The 20,008-nt window shown below is 50.6% G+C and overlaps 1 protein-coding gene across 2 annotated transcripts in view; it reads right to left on the bottom strand.

Annotated features, from left to right (window-relative positions):
• Positions 1-20,008, bottom strand: part of LOC119965347 (gamma-aminobutyric acid receptor subunit alpha-6-like) — a 120,161-nt gene that overhangs the window by 21,168 nt on the left and 78,985 nt on the right. The gene's annotated exons all lie outside the window — the stretch shown is intronic.

The raw sequence follows: 20,008 nt of genomic DNA, 5'->3' as shown, positions 1-20,008 counted from the left end.
GCTCTCATGGGCTGGGGATAAAATGAATCTTTCAATTTGAACAGCCATCCACCCATACACTACTCCCTGATAGTCTGGCCTACAGAACCAGAGACCTTCAATTTCCATACAGCTCTGCCCTCTGGCTTCACAGTGCTGCCTGAGCGTGGGGGTTTATTCTCACTGCAGTAATTCTCCCCACTGTCTGAGGGTTTTCAGGCCTCATGAGAATGGACAAAAAACATCATTTGTCAGAGTCCCCACACTGACCATTCAGCCTGGCTCGCGTGGAAATTTACTCAAGATCTTTACCAAGAGGTGACCAAGCATGTGGATGAAGGTAAAGCAGTGGATGTAGTGTACATGGATTTTAGTAAGGCAGAAAGTAAGGAGGCATGAGATAGTGAGAAATTTGGCTAGTTTGGATAACAAACTGGCTAACCGATAGAAGACAGAGAGTGGTGGTGGATGGCAAATATTCAGCCTGGAGCCCAGTTACCAGTGGCGTACCGCAGGGATCAGTTCTGGGTCCTCTGCTGTTTGTGATTTTCATTAACGACTTGGATGAGGGAGTCGAAGGGTGGGTCAGTAAATTTGCAGATGATACGAAAATTGGTGGAGTTGTGGATAGTGAGGAGGGCTGTTGTCGGCTTCAAAGAGACATAGATAGGATGCAGAGCTGGGCTGAGAAGTGGCAGATGGAGTTTAACCCTGACAAGTGTGCGGTTGTCCATTTTGGAAGGACAAATATGAATGTGGAATACAGGGTTAACGGTAGGGTTCTTGGGAATGTGGAGGAGCAGAGAGATCTTGGGGTCTATGTTCATAGATCTTTGAAAGTTGCCACTCAAGTGGATAGAGCTGTGAAGAAGGCCTATGGTGTGCTAGCGTTCATTAGCAGAGGGATTGAATTTAAGAGCCGTGAGGTGATAATGCAGCTGTACAAAACCTTGGTCAGGCCACATTTGGAGTACTGTGTGCAGTTCTGGTCACCTCATTTTAGGAAGGATGTGGAAGCTTGGGAAAAGGTGCAAAGGAGATTTACCAGGATGTTGCCTGGAATGGAGAGTAGGTCTTACGAGGAAAGGTTGAGGGTACTAGGCCTTTTCTCATTAGAACGGAGAAGGATGAGGGGCGACTTGATAGAGGTTTATAAGATGATCAGGGGAATAGATAGAGTAGACAGTCAGAGACTTTTTCCCCGGGTGGAACAAACCATTACAAGGGGACATAAATTTAAGGTAAATGGTGGAAGATATAGGGGGGATGTCAGAGGTAGGTTCTTTACCCAGAGAGTAGAAGGGGCATGGAATGCACTGCCTGTGGTAGTAGTTGAGTCGGAAACGTTAGGGACCTTCAAGCGGCTATTGGATAGGTACATGGATTAGGGTAGAATGATGGAGTGTAGATTAATTTCTTCTTAAGGGCAGCACGGTAGCATTGTGGATAGCACAATTGCTTCACAGCTCCAGGGTCCCAGGTTCGATTTCGACTTTGGTCACTGTCTGTGTGGAGTCTGCACAACCTCCCCGTGTGTGCGTGGATTTCCTCTGGGTACTCCGGTTTCCTCCCACAGTCCAAAGATGTGCAGGTTGGGTGGATTGGCCATGGTAAATTGCCCTTAGTGTCCTACATTCTATGATTAACCTAGGACAAAAGTTTGGCACAACATCGTGGGCCGAAGGGCCTGTTCTGTGCTGTATTTCTCTATCTTTACAGTCACCCCCAGTGCTGACTCGGCGGATTCACCTGCTCCCAGCCTCTTTCCAGCTGCCATTGTAGAGGGGCAATCTATGTCATCACGAGTCCAGCAAACAGGACACAGGAAGTGCTGATTGTAAACCAGTCTCCAGACTCCATTAAACTTGGAGGCTCACAGACATGAATGGCCGCTAAGACCTGCAATCGCACCCCCCCCTCCCCCAAAATACCAATACTGAACCCCTCTCTACCCTCCTTGAGTTGAACTTATCTGGGTCCCCCGCGTGCTTTCCACTGTCTCCTCTGTGCCTGGCACCCTGGATGGTAAAAACAAACTGATCGCTCACCCCCGTTATCCCCTTCGGAGGCAAGGTTGCCAGGTCCACATTTTCATACAGCTGTTCTAAAGCATGCTTGTGTGACACATTAGCGGCCGATGAATATTCATTGAGGGGATAAATCCTGGTGGGAGGGCTCGCTAATGATATGACAATGTATTAAAGCAAGGGGTGGGATTCTGCGGGAATCAGCGGGGCAGGCACCTCCGGCGGGTAGGAGTGGCGTGAACCACTCCGGCGTCAGGCCGCCTCAAAGGTGCGGAATCCTCCGCACCTTCAGGGGCTAGGCCGGCGCCAGAGTGGTTTGCACCGCGCCAGCCGGCGCATAAGGGGCTTGGTGCACGCCAACTGGCGCCGAAGGGCCTTCGCCGGCCGGCGTGAGTTGGCACATGCACGGCAGCGCCAGCGTGTGCTGGCGTCATCCCAGTCCATGTGCAGGGGGAGGTTCATCTCTGCGTCGGCCATCGCGGAGGTCCACAGCAGCCGACGCGGAGGAATAGAGTGCCCCCACGGCACAGGCCCGCCCGCGCGGTGGGCCCCGATCATGGGCCAGGCCACTGTGGGGGCACCTCCCGGGGCCAGATCCCCCTGCGCTCCCCCCAAGGACGTCAGGGCCCTCCCACACAGCCAGGTCCCGCCGGTAAGTACCTGTTGTAATTTACGCTGGCGGGACCAGCCTAAAACGGGCCGCCACTCGGCCCAACGTGGGCCGGAGAGTTGCCGAGGGTGCCGATGCCAGCGACCGACGACCGGCGAGGCGCGATTCCCGCCCCCACTAAATCCCTGGCGCCGGAGAAGTCGGCAGCCGGCAGGGACGGGATTCACGCCCCCCCCCCGGCAATTCTCCGACCCGGCGGGGGGTCGGTGGATATCGCCCATGGTTCCCAGCCATCCGTGTTCTTTTGCTCGTTATGCCACAGGCGAGGGGCCTGGAAAATCGGAAAACATGATCTCCCTGGTGAGAATCATGTTTTCCGATTCTTGCTAAGTTTTCTGCCCACTTTCCCATTCTCGCTAACAGCTATCATGGGCTCAAATTCACCCCCAGTTATTCAGAAATGGCCTTCCTTTAACAAATTCATGCTGATTGCCTTTGATTAATCTATGTTTTTCTAAATTGTGCGTAATATTGTTGCTCAGAGTTTTTTCCAATAGTTTGTCCACACTGGGATTAGGGTGACTCTGCTGTATTTACTTGACCTATATCTTCATCATTATTTAAACAGTGCAATGTTAGCAGTCCTCCATGGTTGTAGCCAATGAGAATAATAAAATGATGTTTGGACCCTCTGTTAATTCCTATTGGTCTTCACAATTTTTCACTTACTCGTGGACTTTTCACTTATGAGATCAAATATTAGAAACCTGGATTGAAGACAATTTTAGCCCTTGTCAGTTTTGTATACAGTTGCTGGCAAAAACTGATTACTTGAACACAGACTTCCATGAGTTGTGAAACTGAAATATGCTATCCTTTGAGTGTCAGAAAGGAAAAACTTTCAGCTGGTATGATGCAGCACGGTAGCACAAGTGGCTAGCACTGTGGCTTCACAACGCCAATGTCCCAGTTTGGATTCCCAGCTTGGGTCACTGCCTGTGCGGAGTCTGCATGTTCTCCCCGTGTCTGTGTGGGTTTCCTCCGGGTGCTCCGGTTTCCTCCCACAGTCCAAAGACGTGCAGGTTAGGTGGATTGGCCAAGCTAAATTACCCTTAGTGGCCCAAAAGGTTAGGAGGGGTTATTGGGTTACGGGGATAGGGTGGAAGTGAGGGCTTCAGTGGGTCGGTGCAGGCTCGATAGGCCGAATGGCCTCCTTCTGCACTGTATGTTCTATGTTCTATGGTGGAGAAAAGAGAAGAAAGAAAGATACTCCATTGGCGGAATTCTCCACAGGGGGCCGAATTCGTGAAGGCCTTCGTGAACTCGGCCGAGGTTCACGACAGCCTCGGAGTCCGCTCCCCGCACCTAATTCACCCCCACCCGGGGGGCTAGGAGCGGGCCTCCGTCTTTCTTGGCAGCGACCTCGTCACGCTGAGAATGTGAAGTCATCCGTGCATGCGTGGGTTGCCGGTTCCAACCCGCGCATGCGCGGATGACTTCATCGCGCAGACGGCACGAACCCGCGCATGCGCGGTGGCCGTCTTTCTCCTCAGCCGCCCGGAAAGACGTGGCGGCTTGATCTTGCCGGGCGGCGGAGGGGAAAGGGTGCGTCCGTTTTGGACGCTGGCCCGACGATCGGTGGGCACTGATCGCGGGCCTGTCCCCTCCCAAGCACAGTCGTGGTGCTCCCGTCCTAATCGGACCCCTAGATGTCCCAAACGGGCATCTGGCGCCCGTTTCACGAATGCAGCAACCAGGTGTGGTTGCTGCCGTGGTGAAATGGGCGTGAAGGGCCGGCCCATCGGGCTCGGAGAATCACGGCGAGCGCCGATTCTTCCGAGCGGGGGGGTGGGGAGAATTGCTGGGGGCGCCAGGGGGCGCGTGAAAAATGTCGGGAGGCCCTCCCACGATTCTCCCACGCCACGTGGGGGGAGGAGAATTCCGCCCCATGTGAGCATGTCCTCATCATGTCCTTGTATATTATAGACATTCAGTCAATACCTATACTTTTAAACATCCCAAAATGCAACAAAAGATGGCTGCCTGGAGATCACCTGTCTTCTCCTGGTGATTGAAACACTCCCCTGTCTCAAGTGGGAGCAAAAGGAATTTTCCAGACTGATGTGGACCCAATGCCTTTTCATGAAACCAATTCAAAGGGGAATTTCAAATGGAATGGGTCAGTCAGATACAAAGGCACAGGCTGTCTCAAACTTTCAAGGTGTAAACGTCATCACAAAGGATTTATAATTGATCTAGATGCCCACCTTATTTGAAAAGGACTTTGGACTTGTAACAGGTCACATGGTTAAACAGCCATGTTTATTGCCTGTTTTTAAAGCAGCAAGAAGCTGTTCCAGAGAACATCCATCAGGCAGTCATCAATGCCAGCTACACCTCACTTAAGCAGCCTTTGCAACAAACAGCCATACCTTGAAAGTGAGCGAAAGACTCTCCCCAACCTTTTCCAACTTCAAGTTCATCTGAGAAAAAACCTACTGGAAAGTTGACTACAGGAGGCTTTGCAGCTTATTGAAAATCCTTTGCTTTGCAAGACCTTCACTTCAACCAAAACATCATCTTATCAAAGAAACTGCAGGCCTGCAACGATATAGACTGGGACAATTATAAATTATAATTGTATTGTTTTCTTCCCCTCATATGTAATTATCTTTGGGTGAGTGAAAGTGTGGGCAAGCTGAGTGAGTGAGATATCATTTTTGTGAGCCTTCGGGACAAGTGTGTGACAGTAAATGAATTCTCTCATTCTTAAATTCACAAAAGGCTTTCTTCTGGAATTGGTAAAATTGGGACAATCACTCTGAAGGTAAAAAAGCACAAGCCCCTCACATCCAAAACACGCTGATCACAGGCAGTAAGCAAATTCACAAATTCTGACTGTGACACTGACATTTCTGCCACTTCGAGCAGCTGCAGACTACACTCATTTTCACATTCTTACATTATGAGCTCCAAAGCTATGCAAATAGAAAAATTGAAGATGTCTTTTCTTTTCAATAATATATTCCTCTTCAGAGCTCGCAGAGCCAATTAGTTCAGAAGCAGTTTGCCATCTTGCTCCCAGGGCATCAGATGTTTGCAAACATACAGAGGCCCTACCACTCCAGTATTCAAGGGTATTAGTGAAACAACATTTATTCAATATTTACTATCTGCAGCTTTGGATTTTGTCAGTGTTTCATGTTTAAATGATCTTTTCTGGTGAACTTTGCCAGTGTTTAAAGCTACAGGCAACTAAATTTGTTAGGAACAGGTCTCACGATGCACAATTAACCCGTTCCCACTGATTGCAATGCGGGCAGCATGAAAACTTTGTCAGCGCCATTATGGAAGGAGTTCCCAGGTTTCACCAAGGAACAATGAAGGAATAGCAATATATTTCCAAATCAGGATGGTGTGTGAATGTGCAGGTGGTGATGTGTCCATACACCTATGGCCCTTATCCTTCATGCTGTAGATACCTTGGATTTGGAAGGTGCTAGAAGGAGCCCTGGCAAGTGATTGCAGTGTATCTTGTAGTTGGTGAACACTGGGGTCACAGTGTGCAGGTGATGGAGGGAATGAATGGTGGTGGATGGGGTGCCAATCAAATGGCCTGCTTTTTCCTGAATTGATCATGTACCTGGTTCTTCTGGCTAGAGGTATTTGCAAATGCTTTAGACTTTAGGTTGCCCCATCATTGAGGATGGGAATATTTGTGGAGCCTTCTCCTCTGGTTTGCTGTTTAACCATCCACCAACATTCACAACTAATGCGGCAAGACTGAAGAACTTTGATTCTGATTCATTTGTTGTGGGATTGTTTAGCTCTGCCTATTCCTTGCTGATTCCATTATTTAGCCTGGTTGCAATGTTGTGTTGCAGCATCAACAGGTTGAAACCTCATTTTTACGTATGCCTGACGCTTCCCTTAGCATGCCCTTGTGCACTCCACATTGATTCAAGTTTGATCCCCCAGCTTGGTTGCAATAGCAGAGTGACATTTGAGGCAAGCCATGAAATCATAGATTGTAATAAAAACAGAAAATACTTAACAGGTCAGCAAGTAGAGAGAAATACATAGGGCGGGATCCTCCGTTGGCAGACGCCGAAATCGCAAAATGCGATTGGGCTGAGAATCGGTTCTGACGCCAAAATCGCGGCAGGCTCTGATGTGACGCTAAATCGCAATTCTTCGTCACCTCGACAGCAGTGCCAATCCATTCCGGAACGCACATACAGTAAACACAGTTTGCATGTCATTAGCGGGCTTGGCCCTGTGTTCTCCGGAGCCTCCGTGATTGTCCACCTCTGATGGGCTTCAGTTCCCGAGGTACGGTTCACGTTGCTTTCAAAAATCGTGAAACCGGCATGGTGGTGGCTGAGGAAGAGAGTGCGGAGATTGGGGCGGGATTGGGGCGGTCTCCAGGCACAGACCGCCATTACCGCGGCCTGCAAGGCAGCCTTCTTACTGAGCACCCACTGACTACCCACCCTGCAGAGTGACACCGACCGTATGGGCGCCCCCACCCCCCTCCACACACACCCACAACCTGGCCGGCATTCGCCAGCGGCCCACCCAGGGCAATGCCCACAGTAGCCCCTACGGGAGCTGCAGTGCCTACCTCTGACAGGGCAGTGCCAACCAATGGTACCTCTGGTATCAGGGACAGGCACCAGTGCCAGAGGCCTCCACGGTGCCTACCACCGACAATGCCAGGGTTGCGGGGATGGTGGGTGGGGGAGGGACATGCGGGACGAATCCCACAATGCCAACTGGGGCCACCATGTAGCCTGATGGACCTGGTTGGGCACGGGATACACACCATGCTAACATGTCGGCCTTTCACCCCTGCAGACAATGGATATTAGAATGCAACCAGCAATGCTGGCCTTCCTGCAGCCCTGTCGCAGCCCTGGGGGATGACTTGCGGCTGTACGAGCTGGAGCTGCTCAAGGAGGAGGAGGAAGCTGCAGCAGCAGGGTGGGCAGCAGCGGAGCGGACAGCAGAGGAACAGATGGCAGCCACCCCGGTTGGAGAGCCGGTTGCCCAACAGGCTGAGGAGGAGGAGGTGCCAAGGACACTCCGTATTAGACCTCATGTGTACCGGCACCACCTGACATCTAAGGACCTGACGGATCAGGCTTGCCGTTGAAGATTCCGGCTGAACATAGAGACAGTGCGATATACCTGCCAGATGATGGCACACCTGACACAGCAGGGGTCTGGGGGAGGACACCCGCTCCCAGTGGCAGTCAAGGTGACGGACGCCCTGAACTTTTACGTGATGCGATCCCTCCAGACGGCGAGTGAGGACCTGTGCGGGATCTCACAGACCTCGGTGCACACGTGCACCCTTGCCGTTATGGAGGCCCTATATCCACCGAGCCCACCAGGATACCTGGACAGCGGGCTTCACTGCCATCTGTCATGTGAGAGTGCCTTTAAGAAATGGATGTTTAAGCAATGTACCTTTAAGAAATGCAATGATGCCAGAGTGTGGGTGGCGCTGGGCTTTAGCTCAGCCATTTTGAATTTTTTAGTTTTAGTTTGAGAGAGCAGCTGGGAGTGTCTGTGTGTTTTGCTGAGAGCTGTTTGAAAGGAGAAAGCCAATCCTGAGAAAGCATTTTGAGGAGTGCCTGTGTTGGCCGTGTGCTGCTTGAAAACGTGCTGGGACTGCAGGCTGATGTACCTTTCCCATCCAACAGAAAATATATAGTAACTGTAACCTGGTGTTATTGTTTTTGTGAAGGTGAAGTCGTTTGGATGTGTATCGGAACAGTTTGCAGAATTGGGCAGTGTTGTATTATTTTCTGGGTTATCTTTGAAGTAAGGGGTGTTAAGAGATCCAATGCTTATTTTAAAAGGTTAAGTTGAGTTCATGGAATAAACATTGTTTTATTTTAAAAACCACGTGTCCATAATTGTAATACCACACCTAGGGAACAAGCCGTGTGCTTCAAAAGCAACAATCCATTAAACGGGGGGGGGGGGGGGGGGGTTGGTTGGACTCCATGATACATTCTGAAAACACCTCTCCCATAACACATCAATGAGATGTCTCGGTTCCAGGGGGCAATATATGGGATGCATGTCCCCTACGGGCACCTGTGGATAACAGAAACCGAAAGAGGTTCCACTCGATGTGGAGCTAATATGTGATCATGAGCTGCGCATCATGCACGTCTGCACCCGATACCCGGGCAGTGTGCATGGTGCCTTCGCCCTGGCACATTCGCCGATTCCTGACATGTTGAGACGCCCTCTCGGCTGTGAGGTTGGCCACTGAGTGACAGGCGTTATCCACTGCAACGGTGGCTGAAGACGCCTATCCGGAGGCCACAGGCCGACGCGGAGTCCCGCTACAACAAAGCCCATGCCATGACCAGGAGCAGGATCAAGGGGTGCATCGGCCTCCTGAAAATGGGGTTCGGGTGCCTTGACCGCACCGGAGGGGCTCAGTAGAACGCTGAGAACATTGCACGCATTGTGGCAGCCTGCTGCATCCTCCACAACATCGCACAGCAGAGGGGGAGAACGCCAGGCTTCGTCTGATGAGGAGGATGCAGGGGAGGGGGAGGATCGGCAGGACAATAGAGCCCAGGCATATACGGGAGGCCACACAATGTGTGCACCAGGGACAACGTGCAAGGGATGCTCTGATCGCCTCCAGATTCACCGACTAGGGGGTGTGACTGGCCAGGAGCACGGGCTCTGCATCCCAACCCCACACTCCACGACCCGCCCCTCCTCGGCCATCCCCCACCTGCAACTCCCTCTGTGATACATACCTGCTGCACTACGGGGTGGGGCCCTGGGTTGGCAGTAATATCGGGTCTGGTCCATGGGATGGAGGATGATGACAACCCGCTCTGCGTTGAGTTCCGGTGCTCCACATTGTATGACGATGTTTGACTCCTGACCACGGTTGTACTTTCCACCGTCCACCTGTGTGATCCCTCCTTGCGAGCTGGCCTTTCCATCACACGGTCCCGTCAGATCCCTGGGGAGGTGGTGGTGGGGACGGTTGGGGAGGAGTGGGGGTTGGGGAGTGCAGGCTCCCCAGAGGGTCCGCCCATTTCGCCCCTCCACAATGTCCGCGCATCCCCCCCCCCCCACCCCCGGCCAGCCTGTCCTGGGCCTTGGCCAGCGCCTGCACAGAATGCCCCAGGCCTTGGACGTGCTGATCCATAGCCGAAACCGTCACCCCTAATGCCTCCACCGCAGATGCCACCCGTGTGGTGTTGGCCTGGGTAAGCACACATTGTCGGCAGCACTTCCTGCTGTTGGACTCCTCGAACTGCACCTGCAAGTGCTGCATGCTTGCTGACAACCCCTCATGTAGTCCCTGGCTCTGTGACTGCATCTGCACAATCAATGGGACTGTCTGTTCCAGAAGCCCGAGACCCATCTGGATGGCAGCTCGTCCCTGGGGTCGGCCTTCCCTCCAGCCGTCTGCCCCCTCCACGTGATTAGACCTCAGGACGGGGGGAGGGCGGCGGGTAGGGCGGTTGGTGGGGTGGGAGGGGGCGGCGGAGTTGGCGTGAGCGTGATGTGGGGGTGAGGGCGGTGTGGAGGTGACTGTGGTATGAGGGTGAGGGTGATGGGGGGTGTTGGGGGGGAGTTTGACACATGTCACAGGGAACCTCAACTCAGCGGGGTCTCACTTCCTCACCCGTGGGCGAGCTCCACCTCGGTGACCTGCCATTCCTTTGGGCCACAGTCCATGTCCAGGGCCATCTGCTCAGCCACAGTGAGAGCCGCAGGTCCGGCGATCCCCCTCCTGTCTTCTCCCACTCCCAGCAGTTGTGGCGTGGCCTTCTCCTGGGGGTGGGGAACAGAAAGTGACAGTGCCAGACAGTCTGACGCATGCAGCCTAGTGGGTGGTTAGCTTGTGGCCTCAGTGGCCAGGGCACTCGGCCATTGGGGCCGGTATGGTACCGGTATGTGGCGCAGGATTGGGGTTCGGCCGTCCTCATATGGGATGCGGGTTGATACGAGGGGCACACTGCTACCAACTCACCCTGGTCGACTTGAGGAGATTGTGCAGTATTTTCCAGCACTGGCCTGTCCGGAGGGTGTTGTCCACTACTTTCAGGGCCTCTGCCACCTGCACCCAGGCATGATGAACAGCGTGGGCTGGCAGCCATCTTCCCAGGCCGAGGTACAGGGTCACCCTCCTATTGTCCACAGCTTCCAAGAGGGTCTCGAGCTAATTTACACAAACCTTGGTGCCGTTCACCTTACTGTCACAGTGTTGGCTGGATGGAGCGTGTGTGGAGTGCAGTGTGTAAATGCGGCCGCAGCTTGTCAGCCTTTTGAGTGTGACTCACAAAACCGGCACATCGGACACCATTTCCTATTAGAGCCGATCATGTTCCTTGTGGTTCCGGTGCTAGCCCCTTAGCAGTCCCGAATCGGTGCAGGTGCGGCACCAGTTTTTCTGTTGTGAAAGTCCACGAATTTTGCGTTGGCATCAACACTTGGTCTCAGAATCGGAAAATCCTGCCCTTAACATTTCAAGTTGATGATTATGATCAGAACGGTTCGCAAAAACTCATTCAGCACTCGTCGCATTTATCCCTACTGACATTTATAATTTTAAACAACTCTAAAATGCAGCAGCTAACAGAACTCAAGCAGCTGCTAACTTGTAAGCAATTGATGATCGCTTTGAATAGTACTGTTAAGGAGCTTCATCCCACACATTCAGCTTTGCAAGCCTAAAAGATAGTGCTGGTTGGAATGTTGAACTCAAAAAATGGTAACACTGGCATCAAATCAGAGTTGCATGGTTATTGGTGCATGATCTGCCAGCTCTGCATACTTCTGTACATGTGCTGACCCCTTTGCCAATATAGGTCCCAGTGTGATTTATCCCACAATTGTGTTTGATGGTATTTTGTAATTCTATGGGCACTTGGTGCACTAAAACACAGATATCAGCAATCTCAATTCTTGCCAGTGTTCGAAAGAGGTACCATTAACTTACTAATACTAATTAATGTTCTTTCTGCAGTGAAAATTATCTCCTAAAGGTCTGCTCAAGCTATGATGCATTTCCTCTATATTTTATGGTACTCAAAGTGTAAAATGTAATATGAGTTTTGCAGCCATTATCCGAAAACCGAAAAATTACAAAATCTGCACTTACTTTTGAGCGCCAACGTGACGTCACGAGTGGGAAATTCCACAAGGCTTGGGGAAGGTCCCCAGGCAATATGCAAGTCCCAACGCGCTGCACATGTGCAGGTCACTACGCACCTCATATGCGCGGTTTCCAACGTGCCTCACATGCGCCGTTTCCAACGGGTCACACATGCGCAGTTCCCAACACTCCACACGTGCGCTAGTTCCAATGCACCGCACATGTGCAGTTCCCAACATGCGCTGCACATGCACAGTTCCCAACGCGCCGCACATGTGCAGTTACCTACATGCCGCAGATGCACATTATATACCGAAATCCCAGAAATTCTCAAGTCCAATACACACTTGGCCCCAAGCATTTTGGATAAGCAATGCTCAACCTGTACGAGTAAAATCCGACAGATACTAACACCTTCTGTTCAAAAACCAAATTGTTCATCCAAATTGTTAACTAGACAAGTACTGGCTGTTCATCTGTAAGCTAACCCTGCTTCTTATTCAGTATACATCTCTTTCATGGCACTGGCATATTACATATTGAATTGTGTAGCATCCCTAATGTTCACAATGTATTGTAGCCTGATTCACATTGAATTGATATTCTAAAACAATTTATTTTGTCTGAAGGTATATAGAAGTCTGTCATGAAATAGTAAGGCTTTTTAAGAGTGTAATGTCTTTCTCCATATCACTTCACTTCACCAGTGATGGCATCCTGAATCGCATCATCTGAATGACATCTAATATTCCACCTTATAATGCTGCTTTCCTCACAGCTTGAGTAGAAAACATCCAACTAAAATGGGTAATCAAATATTAAGAAAGATCTGAAAAAATTAGTAGCATTTTCTGTGGGGCAAGGAATGTTCTCTGACTCATGGATACATGAAATCGTAAGTGCATGTTATTTTTATACAATCCAATCAGGTTTTAACAATACACTTTTATACCAAACATATTATGCATTGTGAACTTGCACAATAAACCTGGTCAACCATTCAAAGGTAGCAAGTAAAATTTTATGAGACTATCTTTTCTTTTTGTTGCCGTGGATAAGGCAGAGGGGCGGGGGCAGGGATAAGGACAGAAACTGAGATGCATTATTCTGAGCAAAATGTATAATGTTAATGGAAACTTACAGCTAAATAAATTCAACTAACAGATATATAGATTGAGTGGCTGTAAGTGGAAAATGATTTTGACTTTTCAATTTATATTTCACGCTGGTGAAAGATACAGTTATTGGGTAATAATGTAAGTGAAGCTGGCTGGATTTTACATCCAGGACTTTGCGTTTTCTTCTTATGCAGTCAGTTCACATCTTTCATCTTCATGCACCACAACTGATGTACAGACTCAGTGTATCCATAGAAACAACAAAGAGATGTCAAAGAGGTAGTAGTGCAATTACTACACCTTATTCCTGATCTACATAATAAGTTAAAGTGCATATCCTGAACTGTGGCATTTATTAAAAGTTGTAATAAATTAACTAATGTATTACTGATGTGTATTCATTTACAAAATATTATTAATGCAGAATTTCTGGTGACGCAGATGTGATATTTTTTTATTATCTCACACATCTGTGCTAACAAACCCCATAAAAGCTATCACTTATTCAATCCAAAGCTGGAATATTCCACTCACAGTTAGACAAAGTCATTGTACACACACAGATTTCTGTTGCTTAATAAATAAATCAGCTTGTATATTAAAAAATGAGCCCGATTCAGCGACCACGTTGCACCCAGCACGGGTCGGCACACACTGTGTGAATAGCGGAAAAGGCCAAAATCGAGCTTCGTGCCGGGCGCGGAACCATTTTGTGATTCACCTGGCCCGCTACCGATGGCGAGTTCTGTATCGCGGCAAAAAAATGGTGGGAATACCTTTAACCCTCATTTGCATTCATTTCGATCTCATGAACGAGATTGAAGTCGAATGCATCCCGGGAATTACCCAACTCCCCAGTGGGAAGTCACGCAGGCGTCGTTTCGTCCTCCTTTTAAAACCATGAAGCTGGCGCAATAGCTACTGAAGGGAAGCGAGTAGGTGAGTAGCCATCTCCATTTTCCGACATGCAGCTCAAGGGTAGCCAGAGCTGCTGTCCCAATGCTCGTGGGGAGGTGGGGGCGGGGGGGTTTCAGGGAGTTGGGGCTGAAACAAACACAATATTGTGGAGACCCATAACAGGGTTAACCACAGCCTGTCTACCCTACCTGTCACTTCCAGGACAGAGACCTGCTGCTCCTTCTCTCCTGAAATTCAATTTCACTCCCTTTGACTGTGAGCAGCCTCCAGCTTCATAGATAAATGCTATTTCAAATGCTTGTTAGTTGTGAGAGAACTTCACACTCCTCAACTCTCAAGTGTCTCCTTGAGCTCACATGCGCCATGTCTCAGGATGATTAGCACACTGTATGTTCAGTAAACTTTGAAACCGAACAGTGTGCTGAACTCCAGGAGCGTCAGCACCATTGAGGCAGCTGCCAACAATCAACCACCAAAATGCAGGGCTGCAGGACTGCGGATCTTCTTATGACTAAAGGGTAAGTATGTGGATCGGGGGAGGGCAGCTGAGACCATTCGCCCTGATATTTCCGGCAAAGGTTTGGGATCTGGGGTCTAGGCGCTCCTGCTGTGGCCAGCGGTGAATGTGTAGAGCAAGATTCTCCAGAACAACTGGCTCGCTAGATTGCACTCTGAGAGAAGACGGGACACGCAAGGGTGATGGAGGCTATGGGGGTTTGAGGGTCCCGGGGTGGAAACTCTAACTGAATGTCTGTCCCTCTCCTTCTCCAATTCCTTGCAGATGTAACGATGACTGCTGGTGTGGATCTATCTGAGGCTGCCTTTGCGTTGCTTGCAGCAGCTGAGGCGGGCAGACACCGGAGACAGCAGCAAGGCCAACACAGGCCGCAGGCGGCACCCATGTGCAGGGAGCCACTACACAGCCTGAAGATCGGGCCACCCATCAGGCTGAGGAAGGACGCAGAGGGGAGGCCAGCGACAGCCCTAGATGTACAGGCGTCATTGTTCATTTAATCATCAGACGGACAGTATGTGCCACAGAAGACTGCAGACTTGGCATCCCATAGAGGAGGAGACCATCTGCTCCCGGTGGCCATGAAGGTCACTGCAGCCCTGAGCATTTGCGCCACCAGGTCATTCCAGAACTCGAGCGGGGACTTGTGTGGCATCTCACAATTTATAGCCCAGGAGGTTGCTGACACTCTTTATGCATGGTTATAAGACCATAAGACATAGGAGCAGAATTAGGCCACTCAGCTCATTGAGCCTGCTCCGCCATTCAATCATGGCTGATATTTTTCTCATCCCCATTCTCCTGCCTTCTCCCCATAACCCTGATCTCCTTATCAACTTTTCAACTATATCAACTTCCAGCTGTACCAGGCCCACCAAAATGCCCGGGCTGCTGGATTTGCTGCCATCGCCAAGATGCCCCAGATACAGGGGGCGATCAATGGCATGCATGGAATCAGGGCGTGCCCTTTATTAACAGGATGGGGTTCCACTCCCTGAGCGTTCAGTTAGTGAGTGACCACCGCCTCCGAATCATGTATTTTTGCCCGCTACCCAGGGAGCTTGCATTACAGCTACATCCTGGGGCACCTGAGAGCCTAGGTGTCTTCGAGGACAACCCCAGGACAACAGGTTGACCTATGGGGGACAAGGAATACCCACTGAGGTTATGGCTGATGACGCCGGTGTGGAGGCCTGAGAACGAGGCAGAGACCCATTATAATGAGGCCCATGCCGCCACCCGTGTTGTCATCAAGCGGTGCATTGGGATGGATCACTTTGGTGGTGCCCTGCAGTACACCTCCAGAGGGTCTCCTGCTCTGTGGTGGTCTGCTGTGCCCCCCACAATCTGGCACAGCAGCTGGGCAACATGCTGGAGGAGGAAGAGCAGGCGGAGGAGGGACTTGAAGCTTCATCTGAGGTGGAGGAGGAAATGGTCCAGGAGGGACTGGAGGATGAGCCCGAGGAGGAGCGGAAAGATGTAGGACAGGGGGCAGTGAGAGTACGACATGAGAGGAGGACCAGGTATATCCACATCCAAATTCTCCGTGTCCATCAGCTCAAACCCTCACCCCATTTCCTTCCCTCCCCCCAATTACCACCCCATCATTTCCCTCCCTTACCCCCAATCCCCCTCAACTATTTCCCTCCCCACTCCCCTGCCATACCCACCCTCCTCCCCCACCCCTCATTACAGAACCCATTCCCCGACCACCCTCTGGTGCTCCTCAGTTTCTGAAAAAGTCTGACTCGTGTTGTGCTGACAGTGCGCTCACACCCATCCTCCGGGCAGGGTCTGCATCGGGGGCTTGTGATCTTGTACCACTGAGCCCTGGGGGGAGGGGGGGGATGCAGGCAGCCCCCTGGTGAAGATTAATGTGACAGTGGATTCACACGTATGAAGTATGATATGTTTTAATAGTGAACATTTTACTAAGGTGGATTTCAATTCCCCCTCGCTATGGATTGTGACCTCACCAGTGCCCAATTCTCACTCTTCCTGATCTTCCATTGTCTATACTACGTCTAAGGGTGTCTCCCAGATGCACATCAGAGGTGGAGGCAGCCTTCTCCTTTCTATGCCCTGTGGCCTTTGATGTCCTTGGCAGACGTCCTCTGGAGGGCCTGGAGCCGGGGGGGGGGGGGGGGGCCCAGCTAACTTACTGGTGTCACTGGCATCACTTGCGCCACCCTGTTCTGCCCATTGCCCTTGACACACTATTGTGTCAGATTGGGGGGATTCGGAAGAAATGGAGACCACCAGCATCTCCTTGGTGGCAGACCCCAGGTGGTCTCAGTGATTCCTCTGCCCTGATTGTGTCCTTAGGGCCCTGGAGGTTCCATGGAATGGTGGGGCAGATGGCATGAGCTCCAGAGGCCTCCAGTCCTGGATGCTCCCATTATCTGCTCCATGGTGTCAACACTGTCAGCGATGCTCCTCAGTAACTGGGCCATGCTCTGGAGAGTCGGCAACATTCACCAGCATCTGGAACATGGCCCTCAGTGACTGGGAAATCATGTCGAGGCCCTCAGCCATGGTTGCCTCAGATTGAGCCATATCTTCTATACCACCACTCAAGACACAGACGATGTGCTCCAGGTTTCCACTGGTGGTCACCACCCTAGCCCTTGGTTCCATGCATTGTCGGCACCTGAATACTTTGGGACGCCTCCAATCAACTTTTCAGTGGCTGGAATGTCACCGATATCCCCTCCTGAATGTCCAGCTCCAGGAGAACCTTGTCCAGAGGCACGGCTCTGGCTGGGATTCTGTTCTGTCCTGGGATCCAACAGACTTCCAACTGTTGTCTCTGACGTAACCTGGGGTTAGGCAGGTCATGGGACACTCTGAGACTGGGAGGTTGATATTCCCAATATGGGGAATACACATCGCCCCACTGAGGGGCTGGGTGTTCCCTGTTACACCCTGTATAAAATCTGAGGGCCATGAACTGGAAGCTGGCTCCTGTAGTAGAGTAATTGCTCTGTACTCTTGTTCTGTTGCATTAAACCTTTTCCCTTTGACTCAGTATGGACTCCTTTCCGGACCTTATAATAATTTCCCTTGGATGTTCTTCCCATCACCTGATGTGCATAAGCAACTGTGTGGTGCTCACAGAACCTGTCCACTAATGTCGTCCACAGAGCTGTGTGACTCTGAGCTGGTGGAAGGCCCGGGTGCTAACTGCGATGCTTAAATGGTGGTCTCCACAGAGCCCTCCTCCGAGGTGGTCTCTTGGGGGCAGGGGGGGCAAGGGGGGTACAACTCTGGATGGTCCAGCCTCATCAGATGGAGATCCTCCAAGATAATGGACATGTGGTCAGTGAGAGGGAAGGATCATTTTGTCTGACATGAAAGACTCACATGTGACAGGTCATCGGGGTGAAGGGGCAGTGGATCCTGACCTCTCCGGCGCAAGTCAACCCCAGTCGGTGACTGCCCTCTCCTTGGGCAACTCAACGATTTCCAGGGCTTGTTCCTCATCGGCAGAGAGGACTCAAATCTCTGGGACTCTATCTCCCACCTTGGCCCTTTCCTGGGCTGGATTCTCCATCCCGCCACACCAGATATCTGGTTCAGCACGCCAGTGGGATGCTCCGTTTCGCCGGCTGGTCAATGGGGTTTCCCATTGGGGGGCACCTCAGGAGCCCCCAGGCTGCCGGCAAAATGGAGCATCCCAACGTCAGAGAATCCAGCCCTCTGTTGATTATGGGCGATCTCCTCCTGTGAATATAAAGAGAGGGCACGGTGAGCCGCCTGTTTGATGGTCAGGTGGCCTATAGCAGGTGGCATGTGTGGGCACCGTACCTGGACATGAAGGGGTTGTGCTGATGGTGCCAAGGAGGTTCTGAAGAACAAGCTTGAAGATCAGATGTGGGGAGGGTGCGAGTTGTCAGCCAATGATTTGGCTGGCGGGGGCTGGGAATTTGAGGTGTTGCAGGCGGAACCGATACCAGGCGAGAGATGGTACCTACCCTTGCAGCTCAGTGGGGGTTGTTGGACATCCGACATTGGACGCTGGTCCTCCTTATCATGCTACCCACACTGATAGCCGCTGCCACTGCCTCCCAGGTGGCAATATTGACCCTGTTGCTGGTCCCCTGATCCCCTCGGGGGAACAGGTTGGCCCGCCTCTCATCCACAGCATGGATTAGACTGGCCAGGTGGGCATCCCCAAAGCGAGGAGCAGGTCTATGCGCTGCCATACTTGTGTGTTGACTGGGAGTGAGTGGTGAGGGAGCGTTTAAAAGCAGCTCCCCCTTGTTAGTGACGAGCTGCTGAGGCACGAGTTGAGCTAATCAGAAGGTGAGGTAGCCAGTAATGTCGAGAATCAAGGGCCGTTAAATATCGGCGGTGATCTCACCAATATGGCCGTCGCGGAAAACCCTGCCAAACACTCCCAAAATCGGGTTTGAATTTTTTCCATTGAATCGCATCCAATAATTTGCTCCATTAACTTCTACTCTTTAATTATTTATTTGTGTATTTTCCTGCTGTACCTTTGTGAGGTGTTTCACATATTACTGACAAGATTATCATCCAAGCAAAAGACATTTTTCATTATTTCCTAGATTAATTTATTTTGGATACAGGTCAAGCAACAGTATTTGGTGAGTCAAAAACTCAAGAGAGTGCACTACAACTCATTTGAACGTGACACCACAAACTTCTGGCAAGAATAGGGATATTGGTTACCCAGCCAGAATGGATAATTGGATAATCCGCCTTTCCCCTTTTTTTCCTGGCTTCAGAGTAGAAACGTGAAAGGTCCAATCCATGGCCTTGGGTTTGGCTTTGGGCAATGAATTGTGTGGGAAGATCTATTTAAAACAAATTGCAAACAATTTTTAAAAAGCTTTACCCCAATAATCAATGGACCAATACTAGAATGAGAGCCTTTTTCCTCGGATGGTGATGTCCAGCACGAGGGGACATAGCTTTAAATTGAGGGGAGATAGATATAGGACAGATGCCAGAGGTAGGTTCTTTACTTAGAGAGTAGTAAGGGTGTGGAATGCCCTGCCTGCAACAGTCGTGGACTCGCCAACACTCAGGGCATTCAAATGGTCATTAGATAGACATATGGACGATAAGGGAATAGTGTAGATGGGCTTGAGAGTGGTTTCACAGGTCGGCGCAACATCGAGAGCCAAAGGGCCTGTACTGCGCTGTAATGTTCTATGTTCTATAATTTAGGCAAGTGTCTGGCTCCTGTTTCTCACAGATTTTGTTAGTTGCCTGGTTTAGTAAACTTTGTAGTGTGTACTGCATAATACATATTGCATTAACATAATACTGAACAGAGAACAATAGAACACAAAATTAATTCCATTCGCCAGAAGATTTCTGAATTATAAATTTGACACATGGTGAGTTGTCAATACTTCATTACTTGTGAAATATGTTCTGTGCTTCAATATAATTAATGAAACATATTGTGAGGTAATCTATATTTTCCAATTTTGTCTGTGTGTGTTTTTGGGTTGGGTCTTGCCTTGGAGCAGGGGCCAAGCTGTGCTTAAAGAATGCCAAGGGACCTGGTGTGCAATGCATAGGTTGACGTGACGAGATTCAGGTGCGCAACGGCAGTTGTTAGCCCAGTGTAGCTTGGGAGCTGGGGCCTGGGATAAAGGCAGTGAGCAGCTACGGTTCTCTGCTCTGTGCGGCTGGGGAGTATTTGTTGGCTCAACACAG

The sequence above is a fragment of the Scyliorhinus canicula genome, chromosome 4, assembly GCF_902713615.1.
Source record: "Scyliorhinus canicula chromosome 4, sScyCan1.1, whole genome shotgun sequence".
Lineage (NCBI taxonomy): Eukaryota > Metazoa > Chordata > Chondrichthyes > Carcharhiniformes > Scyliorhinidae > Scyliorhinus > Scyliorhinus canicula.
The sequence above is the reverse complement of the archived record's forward strand: the minus strand, read 5'-3'. Positions and strand labels throughout refer to the sequence as shown.